At 41.3% G+C, this 12138-nt stretch overlaps 1 long non-coding RNA gene and 1 other non-coding gene across 4 annotated transcripts in view; both read right to left on the bottom strand.

The window, feature by feature from the left end:
• LOC133811784 (uncharacterized) overlaps positions 1-12138 on the bottom strand; it is a 31899-nt gene that overhangs the window by 17874 nt on the left and 1887 nt on the right. Inside the window, exon 3 of one of the 3 annotated variants that reach the window (XR_009883331.1) lies at positions 9700-11773. The exons of the other annotated variants lie outside the window; for them this stretch is intronic. This is a non-coding gene — a long non-coding RNA (uncharacterized LOC133811784). Of the gene's footprint in view, positions 1-9699; positions 11774-12138 lie in introns of those variants that run through there. 3 annotated transcript variants of the gene reach the window in all.
• On the bottom strand, positions 857-963 carry LOC133813125 (small nucleolar RNA R71). The gene has a single exon (XR_009884166.1). It is a non-coding gene; the product is annotated as a small nucleolar RNA R71 (small nucleolar RNA).

The following is a 12138-nucleotide window of genomic DNA, read 5'->3' as shown; positions in this document are numbered from 1 at the left end:
TTTTAATATTTTGCTTAGCCTATAAACAACCACTTGACTTTTAATTTTCTAAAATTGTCTAGTAATTGTTTTGCTTAATTTTTTAATTTGCAATCCATGTGGAGACGATTTACTTATCATTATATTACTTGTGTGATTACATGCACTTACGTATTTAAAATCAAATATTAAATTGAATCGCAACAAGTTTTTGGCGCCGTTGCCGGGGATTGAAATTAGAAATTCTTATAAAATCAATTACTTGCAATTTTTTTTTTCTTTGTTAAGCTGACTTTGTTTGCTTGCTCTTGTGTTTTCTCAGGTGATTTACTATATGAACGAGCAAGAAAACGTTGAACTAACTCCTATTGACCCCGAGATTGAAAGAACAATTAGAAGAAGACTAAGGGAACAACAGGCTCAAAATCGCCTTAATATGGCTGAAGAGGTTGAAGGAGTTGAGGGTGCTAATAATGTCACTAACACAATTGCTATGGCTGATGACAGAGAGAGAGCCATAAGGGAGTATGTTGCCCCCATGTTCAATGAGCTCAATTCGGGCATTGTTAGGCCTGAAATTCAAGCACTCCAATTTGAGTTAAAGCCCGTTATGTTCCAAATGTTGCAAACAGTGGGCCAATTTAGTGGGCTGCCTACTGAGGATCCTCATCTTCATCTTCGTTCATTTTTGGAGGTGAGTGATTCCTTCAAGCTACAAGGAGTGACTGATGAGGCCCTAAGGTTGAAATTGTTCCCTTTCTCTTTGAGGGATCGAGCTAGAGCTTGGCTCAACACCCTTCCTCCCGACTTGGTGACTACATGGAATGAGTTGGCTGAGAAATTCTTGATGAAGTACTTTCCCCCTACCAAAAATGCCAAGTTTCGCAATGAAATCATGTCATTTCAGCAGCTGGAAGATGAATCATTCTGTGAAGCTTGGGAGAGATTCAAGGAACTATTGAGAAAGTGCCCACACCATGGGATCCCGCATTGTATACAAATGGAAACTTTCTACAATTGGCTCAATTCTTCCACTCGTATGGTGTTAGATGCTTCAGCCAATGGGGCTATTCTTTCTAAGTCCTACAATGAAGCCTATGAGATTTTGGAGAGGATAGCTAGCAACAATTATCAATGGTCCAACATTAGAGCCTCAACAAGTCGAAAAGTGGCTGGTATACTTGAAGTTGATGCATTGACAGCTTTGACAACTCAAGTTTCTTCAATGACTAACCTTCTCAAGAACATGAGTTTGGGGGGAATGGTACAACTGGCTGCTATGGGACAAGTTGCCGATGTATCTTGTGTTTATTGAGGAGATGGACATGCATTTGAGAGTTGTCCTTCGAATCCCGCTTCAGTTTGTTATGTGGGAAATCAAAATGCCAACCGAAATAACCCATATTCGAACTCTTACAATCCGGGGTGGAGGCAGCACCCAAACTTCTCATGGGGGGGTCAAAGAGCTAGTTCAAGCAGAGCACCGATGCAAAACAAGCCTACATATCCACCAGGGTTTTCTCAACAACAACAAAGAGCTCAACCACCTCATCCTCAAGTGTCTCAATCAAGCTCTTTGGAGAGTTTAATGAAGGAATATATGGCCAAGAATGATGCTGTGATTCAGAGTCAAGCGACATCCTTGAGGAATCTAGAAACTCAGTTGGGGCAGCTTGCTAATGAGCTAAGGAATAGACTACAAGGCACCTTGCCTAGTGACACAGAATATCCAAGGAAAGATGGCAAGGAGCATTGCAAGGCGGTTACCTTGAGAAGTGGCAAGAATGTGGAATTGACTGAGGATAATTGCACTAGAAACAGTGAGCCCACTTCAATCCAAAGTAGTGTGGACAAAGGAGACAAAACTGTGAAATCAAAAAATTTAAATGTTGATCTTGAAGCAATTGCTGCAGCAATTCCTCCGCAAAATGCTACAGGAGAGCCTACAAGCAAGCCACCTCCACCATTTCCTCAGCGCTTTCAAAGGCAGCAACAAGATAGTCAATTCCGGAGATTTTTAGATGTTTTGAAACAACTTCACATCAATATACCATTGGTGGAAGCTTTGGAGCAAATGCCCAACTATGTGAAGTTTTTGAAAGATATTTTAACTAAAAAGAGGAGGCTTGGTGAATTTGAAACAGTGGCGTTGACTGAAGGGTGTAGTGCTATATTGAAGAGTAAAATTCCTCCTAAATTGAAGAATCCGGGCAACTTCACAATTCCTTGTTCTATTGGTGGTAGAGATGTTGGTAGAGCACTTTGTGACTTGGGGGCTAGTATCAATTTGATGCCCATGTCAATTTTCAAGAAGTTGGGGATTGGAGAAGCAAGACCAACCACTGTCACTTTGCAATTAGCGGATCGTTCTATGGCACACCCGGAAGGAAAAATTGAAGATGTACTTGTGCAAGTTGATAAATTCATTTTTTCGGCTGATTTCATCATCCTTGATTATGAAGCGGATAGAGATATTCCTATTATCTTGGGTAGGTCATTTCTAGCTACCGGGAGGACCTTGATTGATGTACAAAAAGGGGAGCTTACTATGAGGGTGAATGACCAACAAGTGACTTTTAACGTGTTCAATGCTATGAAGTTTCCGGATGAGGTTGAGGAATATTCTAGGCTAAGTGTAATTGAGTCTATTATCGTTGAAAAATTCCATAAGGAAGCTTGTAAAGATAGAGTGGGGGTAAGGTCACTAGAAGAGCTTGAAAGCTTAAGTGAAGAGGAAGAAAGCCAAGTTACATGGGTGGAGTCAAAGCAGCCCTTTGCTAAATTCAGGAGGTCTTTTGAGTCATTGAATTTGTCGGAAGGGAATTTTAAGCCTCCTCAGCCTTCTATTCAAGAGCCACCAAAATTAGAGTTGAAGCCCTTGCCTAGTCACTTGAAGTATGCTTATTTGAGAGATAATGAGACCTTGCCTGTGATTATTTCAGCCATGTTATGAGCTGAAAAAGAAAGTTTGTTGCTGGCTGTTTTGAAGAAATACACAAGGGCCATTGGTTGGACTATGGCGGATATCAAGGGGATAAGTCCCTCATTTTGTATACATAAAATTTTGTTGGAGGATTGTTATAATAATTCTGTTGAGCAGCAGCGAAGGCTTAATCCTATCATGAAGGAAGTGGTTAGAAAAGAGATAATTAAGTGGCTTGATTATGGAATTGTTTACCCAATTTCAGATAGTTCTTGGGTCAGCCCAATTCAGTGTGTTCCTAAAAAAGGTGGGGTCACGGTGGTGGCCAATGAAAATAATGAGTTGATTCCCACAAGACAAGTGACGAGGTGGCGTGTTTGTATGGACTATCGGAAGTTGAATAAGGCTACTCGTAAAGACCACTTCCTGCTGCCATTCATTGACCAAATGCTTGATCGGTTGGCTGGAAAGGAGTTTTATTGTTTCCTTGATGGGTATTCAGGCTATCATCAGATTTCCATCGCGCCGGAAGACCAAGAGAAGACTACCTTTACTTGTCCTTATGGCACCTTTACCTTTAGAAGGATGCCTTTTGGGCTGTGCAACGCCCCCGCTACTTTCCAACGTTGTATGATGGCAATATTTTCAGATATGGTGGAGAAGTCTCTTGAAGTCTTCATGGATGATTTTTCAGTATTTGGGGAGTCTTTTGACACTTGTTTGGCTAACTTGGAGCAAGTCTTGGCTAGATGTGAAGAAACAAACTTGGTACTCAATTGGGAGAAATGTCATTTCATGGTTCAAGAAGGCATTGTGTTGGGCCATAGAATTTCTAACAAGGGCATAGAAGTGGATAGAGCAAAGCTGGAAGTTATAGAAAAATTGCCACCACCTACTACAGTCAAGGGGATTATAAGCTTTTTAGGGCATGCGGGCTTCTATAGGAGGTTTATAAAGGATTTTTCAAAGATTTATAAGCCCCTTTGTTCCTTACTTGAGCAAAATCGAGCATTTGATTTCAACAAGGAGTGTCAAGAAGCATTTGTGACTTTAAAAAAGGCTCTTATCACCGCACCCATCATTATAGCTCCAGATTGGTCTCTCCCTTTTGAATTGATGTGCGATGCTAGTGATTTTGTTGTGGGTGTTGTACTTGGGCAGCGAAAAGAGAAGGTTTTTCATTCCATTTATTATGCAAGCAAGACATTAGCCGATGCCCAATTGAACTATACTACCACCGAGAAAGAGCTTTTGGCGGTGGTGTTTGCTTTTGACAAGTTTAGAGCTTATCTTGTGGGGACTAAAGTGGTGGTTTATACAGACCATTCAGCGATCAAGTATCTAATTGCCAAAAAGGATGCTAAGCCACGACTTATTCGATGGGTGTTGCTTCTTCAAGAATTTGACTTGGAAATTCGGGATAGAAAAGGAACGGAGAACCAAGTGGCTGACCACTTATCTAGACTTGAAGCTGGAAGTGAAAAGCAAAATGAAGGGCCCATTAAAGAGACATTCCCCGATGAGCAATTGTTGGTTGTGAACCAAACCACTACTCCATGATACGCTGATTTTGTCAACTATTTGGTGAGTGGTTTGCAGCCACCTGATTTGAATAGGCAGCAACTCAAGAAGTTCTTTCATGATGTGAGATTCTATTATTGGGATGAGCCCTATTTGTACAAACAATGTTCAGATCGAATCATGAGGCGTTGTGTGCCTGAGGAGGAAGTTTCTAGCATACTAGAGCATTGTCATTCAGCTCCTTATGGTGGACATTTTGGTGGGCAAAGAACAACCGCTAAGGTTTTTCAATCGGGGTATTATTGGCCCTCTATCTTCAAGAATGCTCATGAATTTGCTAAGAGATGTGACCGCTGCCAGCGTGTTGGAAATATTTCAGCAAGGAGTGAAATGCCTTTGAATAGCATCCTTGAAGTGGAATTGTTTGATGTTTGGGGAATCGACTTCATGGGGCCATTTCCACCATCATTTGGAAATTTGTATATCTTGGTGGCTGTTGACTATGTCTCTAAGTGGGTTGAAGCAGTGGCAAGTCCTGCTAATGATTCCAATGTAGTCATGAAATTCCTACATAAGCATGTGTTCACCCGTTTTGGCACTCCAAGGGCGCTTATAAGTGATGAAGGCACCCACTTTGTGACACAAGATTTTGGCAGCTTTATTAGCCAAATATAGTGTGAAGCACAAGATTGCCACAGCCTACCACCCCCAAACCAATGGTCAAGCAGAAATATCCAATAGGGAGATCAAGGGAATCCTAGAGAAAGTGGTGAATCCTAGTAGGAAGGATTGGTCTCAGCGATTGGATGATGCTCTTTGGGCCTATAGAACGGCTTTCAAAACCCCTTTGGGAATGTCACCGTATCGGTTGGTTTTTGGGAAAGCTTGCTATTTGCCCATTGAGTTGGAGCATAAGGCATATTGGGCCACTAAGAAACTGAATATGGATCTCCAAGCTGCTGGAGAAGCTCGAAAGTTGCAGCTAAATGAGCTGGAAGAGATGAGGTTGTTCTCCTATGAAAATGCTAAGTTGTACAAGGAGAAAACTAAGAGGTGGCATGATCAGAAAATTCAAGCTCGGGTCTTTGAGAAGGGGCAGAAAGTATTGCTTTTCAACTCGCCCTTGAAGTTATTTCCTGGCAAGTTAAAGTCCCGCTGGTCTGGCCCATTCCCAGTGGTGCAAGTTTACCCATTTGGAGCAGTTGAAGTTCACGAAGATCAATCCAGAAGGGAGTTTAAAGTGAATGAGCAGCGGTTGAAACATTATTTGGGAGGTGAGGTCAACCGCGAGAAGACCTCCATCACTTTGGAGGATCCTTAAAGTTGAGGATGATTTGGGTTGTCAAGTGATTCAGGCACTAATTTAAAGACAACCCAAAAAGAAGCAAGTGTAAATTGATATTGTATATATATATATAAAAAAAAAAAAAAAGACAGAAAGAAGAGAGAAAGAAAAGAAAGAAAAATATATATATATACATACATACATATGAGTGTTTTTACTTATTTTTATTTTTATTTATATATATATATATTTTCTTATTTTAATTTCATTTTCTTGTGATGTTTTGGAGTGGTTTTATGTGTATTTTGGTGTTTCAGGTGTTAAGACAACAAGATACAGGGTATTTTGGAAGTGATTTTGGAGTCTGATGGTTTTGCGAGAGTTTTGCTTCAGCAAAATGGCCGCAAATATTTCCAAAAAAAAAATGAGTTACATCAAATCTGGGTTGCTGAAGCAAATCTTGGGCATAATATTAGCAATCTGGGCAGAGGAAAATCCTGGGTCGTGGTTTCATTCATAGGCATATTTACATATATATAATACTATAGTTATAAAATAAATATATATATAATAAATAAATAAATAAATTTGTGTATATATTTTACTACATATATATATGTTAATATGTAATTATATAAACATATACATATACACAAATATGTATTGAAAAATATATATATATACCCTATAAACTATACAAAATCCACATATATATATATATTTCAGTACAATTTTATTATATCTATAAAATATATGTGCATACCCGTATATACCCCAAAATACCCTAATACCCATATTCATCTTCTCCCCATTCCTCACTGCCTTGACCCAGCGGCAGCTCTGTGAATGCCAGGGCCAATCCCAAGCCCCTGCCGCTGACCTCTACCACCCAGCCGAGGTGGTTCCCAGCGACCCCAGAAGCTCTCTACTCCGTGTGTCCCAGCCGCAAGCCACTTCTCTCCAGCCCAACCAACTTGGAACAAACCCAGACCGAGCCTACCACCACCCAGTCCAGGCGCAAGGAACCCAGCCCCCCTTCGGCACCCCAGGTGTTTCCGAGAGTCCCTGCCTCAATTTTGGTCAGACGAGACTCAAGCCTTCAGCGCCTAGGCACCAACAGTCAACCGTAAGTTCCATACATTGACCTCATATTCCAACAGTCAGCCGAGCCTCTAAAAAATGGGGTATTAATTTCTTCGTCCCCGTATATATATATATATATATATATATATATAAATATATTACTGGGCAATTGAGTTACTGATAGTTTTTGATCTGGTGAGCACAACTCTGTTGGATAATCTGTGGCCTTACAGGGTGGTAATATTGCACTGCTGGAAATTCGGCGACACTACTGTTCAGGTGCTCCTTTTGTAGTGTGGTAGCCTTGTGAATTAGCTGCTGTCTTTTTGCCCATCATGACCATTAAAACAAGAGCACAGAGAAAGAAGCCAAAGACTACCCCACCATCAGCTACACCAAAATCCACAACTGACCCGACTCCCGCACCTGACCAAGTACCCACCACTCATGAGCCACTCCCTAAGAAAGCACCCCTCAAGAAACACAAATAGAAACTGACCAAAAAATCCAAACCCCAAAAGCCCACCACTGCAGAGCCGTCAACTCAGCCATTAAATGCTGATAAATCTCACTGTGCCCAAGCTGAGCAACGTTTTGAGAAGCTTAAGTCTAAAAAGTTATGGCCAGAGCGTGGATTTTTACCAGCAACATTTGAGTTGCCCTCTTATGTCACTACGGTCATTGAGAAGCATAAGTGGGATCAGTTGTGTATGAAGCCTAAGCGGGCTTGTGTGCCTCTTGTACGTGAATTTTATGCTAACTTGGTGACCGAGGCGCACCCTAAAGTAATCGTCCGTGGTACCTCTGTTTCCTTTTCAGCAGAGGTTATCAATGCATTTTATGGGTTGCCCAATTATGTGGATGCCGACTTCCAAGACTTAGTTTCTGCCCCCACGCCAGAACACTTTGATGAGGCACTTCATACCGTGGCTATTCTTACTGCCTCTTGGACTGTATTCACCACTGGTCGCCGTACTTTATCTTATACTTTCGTGACTCCTGAAGCCAGTGTATGGTTTGCCTTCATCAAATGGTCGCTGCAGCCTATCACCCATGACACAACTGTTAATCAAGACCGCGTGCTGTTGTTGTATTGTATTTTGGCAGGAAAGAGTATCGATGTTGGGCAGCTCATTATGCAAGAAATTTTCAGTTGTGCTAAAAAGAATTCTGGTCGTTTGTTCTTCCCTTCGTTGATTACTTAGTTGTGTGTGAAGGCAGGAGTCACTATTAGCCCTTCTGAAGAAGTGTTGCAAGGGCGGGTAGGCATTGATTTGGTTTCGATTCAGCGTGTACAAGGACATGGCTCAAAATCAGATCGTGGCAAAGCAGCTGTGGGCGATGACGCGCCGCCTTCCAGCACTACTGCCATGCTGCTATCTCTTATCCTGAGTCGTATGGAGCACCTTGAGCAGCAGCAGATTGGTTACTTGCAGTATGCTAAGAAGCGTGATGCTGCGTTGATTAAATCCCTTCAGTGAAACTTCACCAGGCCTACAGCACCATTCCCTGAGTTTCCTGTTGAAATCTTGAAGGAATGGACAATTCCAATGTTGCGATTCAATGAAGACATTCCCTGAGTTTCAACGTCCCACTCCTGACGAGACAATGAAGGGACATAAGGAGACCCTGCTCCAACTCCCTCATGGTTGGAGGTCTCTCCTGTACCTTTTACATGAGGATAAGCTCCGAAAATGCGGACTTTTGGGGGAGGGCCAGTCTACCTCTGACTGGTCCAATAAAAAGTATGAACACTGGGAGCAGGTGCCGCTGCCCACAAGCGTCCTCCCTCCGAGGAGAGAGGTGAGGTCCCCACCTCCAGTTCGCATAAGGAGTCCGCCGTCGGGGAACGAGGCTAATGACGAAGCCTCGAGCTCAGACTCGGATGAAGGTAAAGCCCTCCATACTTCGAGAATGTGGTCCCCCACCTTACTAAGGCATAAGCCCAATAGGTTAGTCTCATGCCCACATGATAGATACCACTTCTACATATGGAGTTGGGTAGACGACTGTGTCCATAGGTTTGATAGTGGGCTCGGGAAGTATGACACCATGTATACTTCGGACGAGGTGTGGAACGGGATAGCTGTCCAATACGGGACCAACGATTATAGGGACCTTTCGAGGTTATCACTCACCTATAGGGAAGGTACTCCCCCTGCTTCTTCTGAAGATGGGGGAATTTCATGGTCCCCGAGCTCTAGCTCGAGGGAGAGTTCCAGTTAAGTTTCCTCTATCATCACTTTACATGTCTGTGTGATACTGAAACAAGTTAGAGTTCCAGTTAGGTTTCCTCTAACTGGAACTCTTCCCCGAACTAGAGCTCGGGGACCATGAAATTCCCCAAAGCGAGGATCTAAATCTCCATCCTCCCTTTGGGCAACACCCTATTTGGTGACTTCTCCACCGGATTGGGCTTGCGTGTCTATTGCCATCTGCAATCGATCTGGGGTAGTGCTCCTCGACGTCCCACTCTTCGCCTTTGTGATCGAGGCGAGCATAAGAGCCTATCGGATATTAATCCCCTATCTGGGGTAGTGCTCCTCGACGTCCCACTCTTCGCCTTTGAATTTATACGTTAGGGGATGTAAATTCAGTATGGAAATCTAAAAAAAAACATAAGAGCCTATCGGATAAAAATCCCCTAACGTATTATGCTAAGAAAATAAACTAGTACATTCAAAGACACAGCAAGAACAGTACGAACAAAAACTGGCAAAAGGGAAAACAAAGATTGCACACTTACACAATAATGGCGATTGCAGAGAAATTGCTGACTGAAGGAGAGGCTGCAAATATGAACTCACGGACTAGAGCAAACCGGAGGTTCTTTGCTTTTTTGGCTGAGAGAAACATGCACGAGATAGAAGTTTTCTAAGATGGCCTCTGGTTTCGTCCTTTTCTTGCTCCTGATGAACGAAAATAAAAAAGAAGATGATGAATGGGGTCTTATATATATAGATGGAAAAAGGGGATTAATCTGGGGCGTTGAATGAAATCCTTGCAAGATCCAACGGATGGGGATTACTGATAAGATGGTACCGAAAAGGTGGAAGACGAATGATCGTGGGCATGTTTCCAAGGTACTCAAGTATCATAAGTGAGCAATGCCCAACTGACGCGAGTCCATTTTCAGGAGTATGACGATACGGTTCCCGAAGAAAGTAGTTCAAAAGTTTCCTTCTCTTAGGATTCGAACAAATACTTTTAAGGGGGCAAGATGTTATACCCAGATTTCGAGCCATGTTAAATGTGACCTCGAAAGCTGGATTCGCAGCGAATGAACCCGTAAAGTTCGAAGTATGCTCCAAGATTAAATACCGAGCCTGCAAGACTCGAGACGACCTCGAATGTGGTGGCCTCGAAACGTTCACGATCTCGAATGGTAGCTCCCGAGACGCCTCTATCCTCAGGAATGACCTCGAATCAGGGACTCCGAGTCTGACGTATGTACAATCTTGAAGCCATGTGACCTCGGGAGATGTCATTAGCTCGAAAGCTGATGAGAAATCTGGGAGATTAAGGCCTTGGAGATATATGATAATGACTTTGAATATCTATAAGTGTTGTTTATAAGAGGCGTGCTCTGCATTTATTATTGTAAATCCCATAAAATCATGGGATATTATTCAATTAGTTATACGCCCCCTATTCTTCAGGAGACGTTTCCTTTTATATCGAATTGCAGGCATTTAGAGCCATTTAATTTATTTACACAAAAAGAGTAACTACCCAAAATATGTGGGATAGTATTCTGCATCCTTCTCTATAAATAGAGAAGTCGTGCACCATTGTAATAGACCGAAATTCTGAACCTTGAGAGAAAACTCTGAAGAATTCATGCTTAAGGATTTTCAGAGATAATCTTGAGTTTAATAACAGAGACTCGTGGACTAGGCAGATTTAAACTGCTGAACCACGTAAAAATCGTGTTTTTGTGTTGTTATTTTTTAATTGGTCATTACTGTTTGTTGTTTACGTGCTCTTCTTTCACTGTTGACGAGAAACGGCGTCAACAACTTGTAATTAAGAAATAAAGGATAATCAAAAGCTAAAGTACTTGAAAAGTTACATGTGAGTCTTCATCTATATTCTTCTCTCTTTGTTGGTCATCCATTGTAGTACTCTCTCGTGTAAGTGGGGTCTCTCTACACCCAAAAAAATGTGCATGCACAAGTTGAAGGATGTTAATCAAAACATCCAACTTTTCCATTAATGTCACATTTCTCTCTCTATTAAGAAACTCGCACTCAGCGTTGGCTGTCATGATTGTGTCATGCCTCTCTTTATTCAAACGTTCCATCTCCTCATATCTCAATATGTGCAATTTTTAATGGTCAGCCATGGAACATTTTAGTGATTCCAATAATTCACTATAAACATGGTCAGTTTGGGTAAGTTGTGAGGATGACACATGTCGAGCTAGAGTACACTAAGGAGGTGGCGAAAAAGAATCTACAAAGATCTGGGTTGAAGGACCCTCTGAGGATGGTAGATGAGGAGATGGAAGTTGGCAATTTGGCGAAGAGCACTCTAGATGGATTTGGGTCTCTTCTCCCGCAACATTACGATGATTATTACGCATGATGACACTGTCAACTAAAAAAGATGAAATCTGATCTATAATGTCATATGCATTGGTCTACATAGCTATGAAGTATTTCATAGAACAATTGTGCCTTCTCTTTCGCACTTGGAGCTAGAGTAGGTCGCACAAAGAATTGAAAAACCAAAGAAAGGAAAGTAAAATAAGTTAAAATAACCAAATATATTTGCGTTTTAAAAAAATCTTAAGCAATTTTTATATGTGGATAAATACATCATCATCTTCTTCTATTACTTTGGATATTCTTGCAACTGATATATTTTGATGGTTAACATCTATATTTCAACCAATCCATAGTCCATAGTGGAATATGATTTCCTAGAATTCTTTGTCCAACCATTTCTCCCAATTTTGGTCTTGCTTCACAGATCCAAATCTATAAGAATCAAAATAAAAATTATAAGCATGAAAAAACACATAATAAGTCATACTTATAAAAAATTAGATACAAAATCTCAGATTTTTTTACTTGAAATATCCAAAGACAACATATGAAGTTCCACTTGATAACATCCTTATTAGGACTTGTCTAAAATTTTACACTAGTGATTTGATCTATAATCTTCTCATTTACCAACCTCCCTCAAGGATATTTGTCAAATATCTCCAACCTCCCTCATGAATCTATTGTAGTATCAGCACTTGAATTTAACAGAAATACACTTAGTAGGTAGATAAATCACAACTTCACTCCGTCTTTCGTCCTCTCCCATTTTAGTATACTATCTAGCACATTTGTTA

The sequence above is a fragment of the Humulus lupulus genome, chromosome 1 (assembly GCF_963169125.1).
Source record: "Humulus lupulus chromosome 1, drHumLupu1.1, whole genome shotgun sequence".
In the NCBI taxonomy this organism is placed as follows: Eukaryota; Viridiplantae; Streptophyta; class Magnoliopsida; order Rosales; family Cannabaceae; genus Humulus; species Humulus lupulus.
This window is presented reverse-complemented; position numbering and strand designations above follow the sequence as displayed.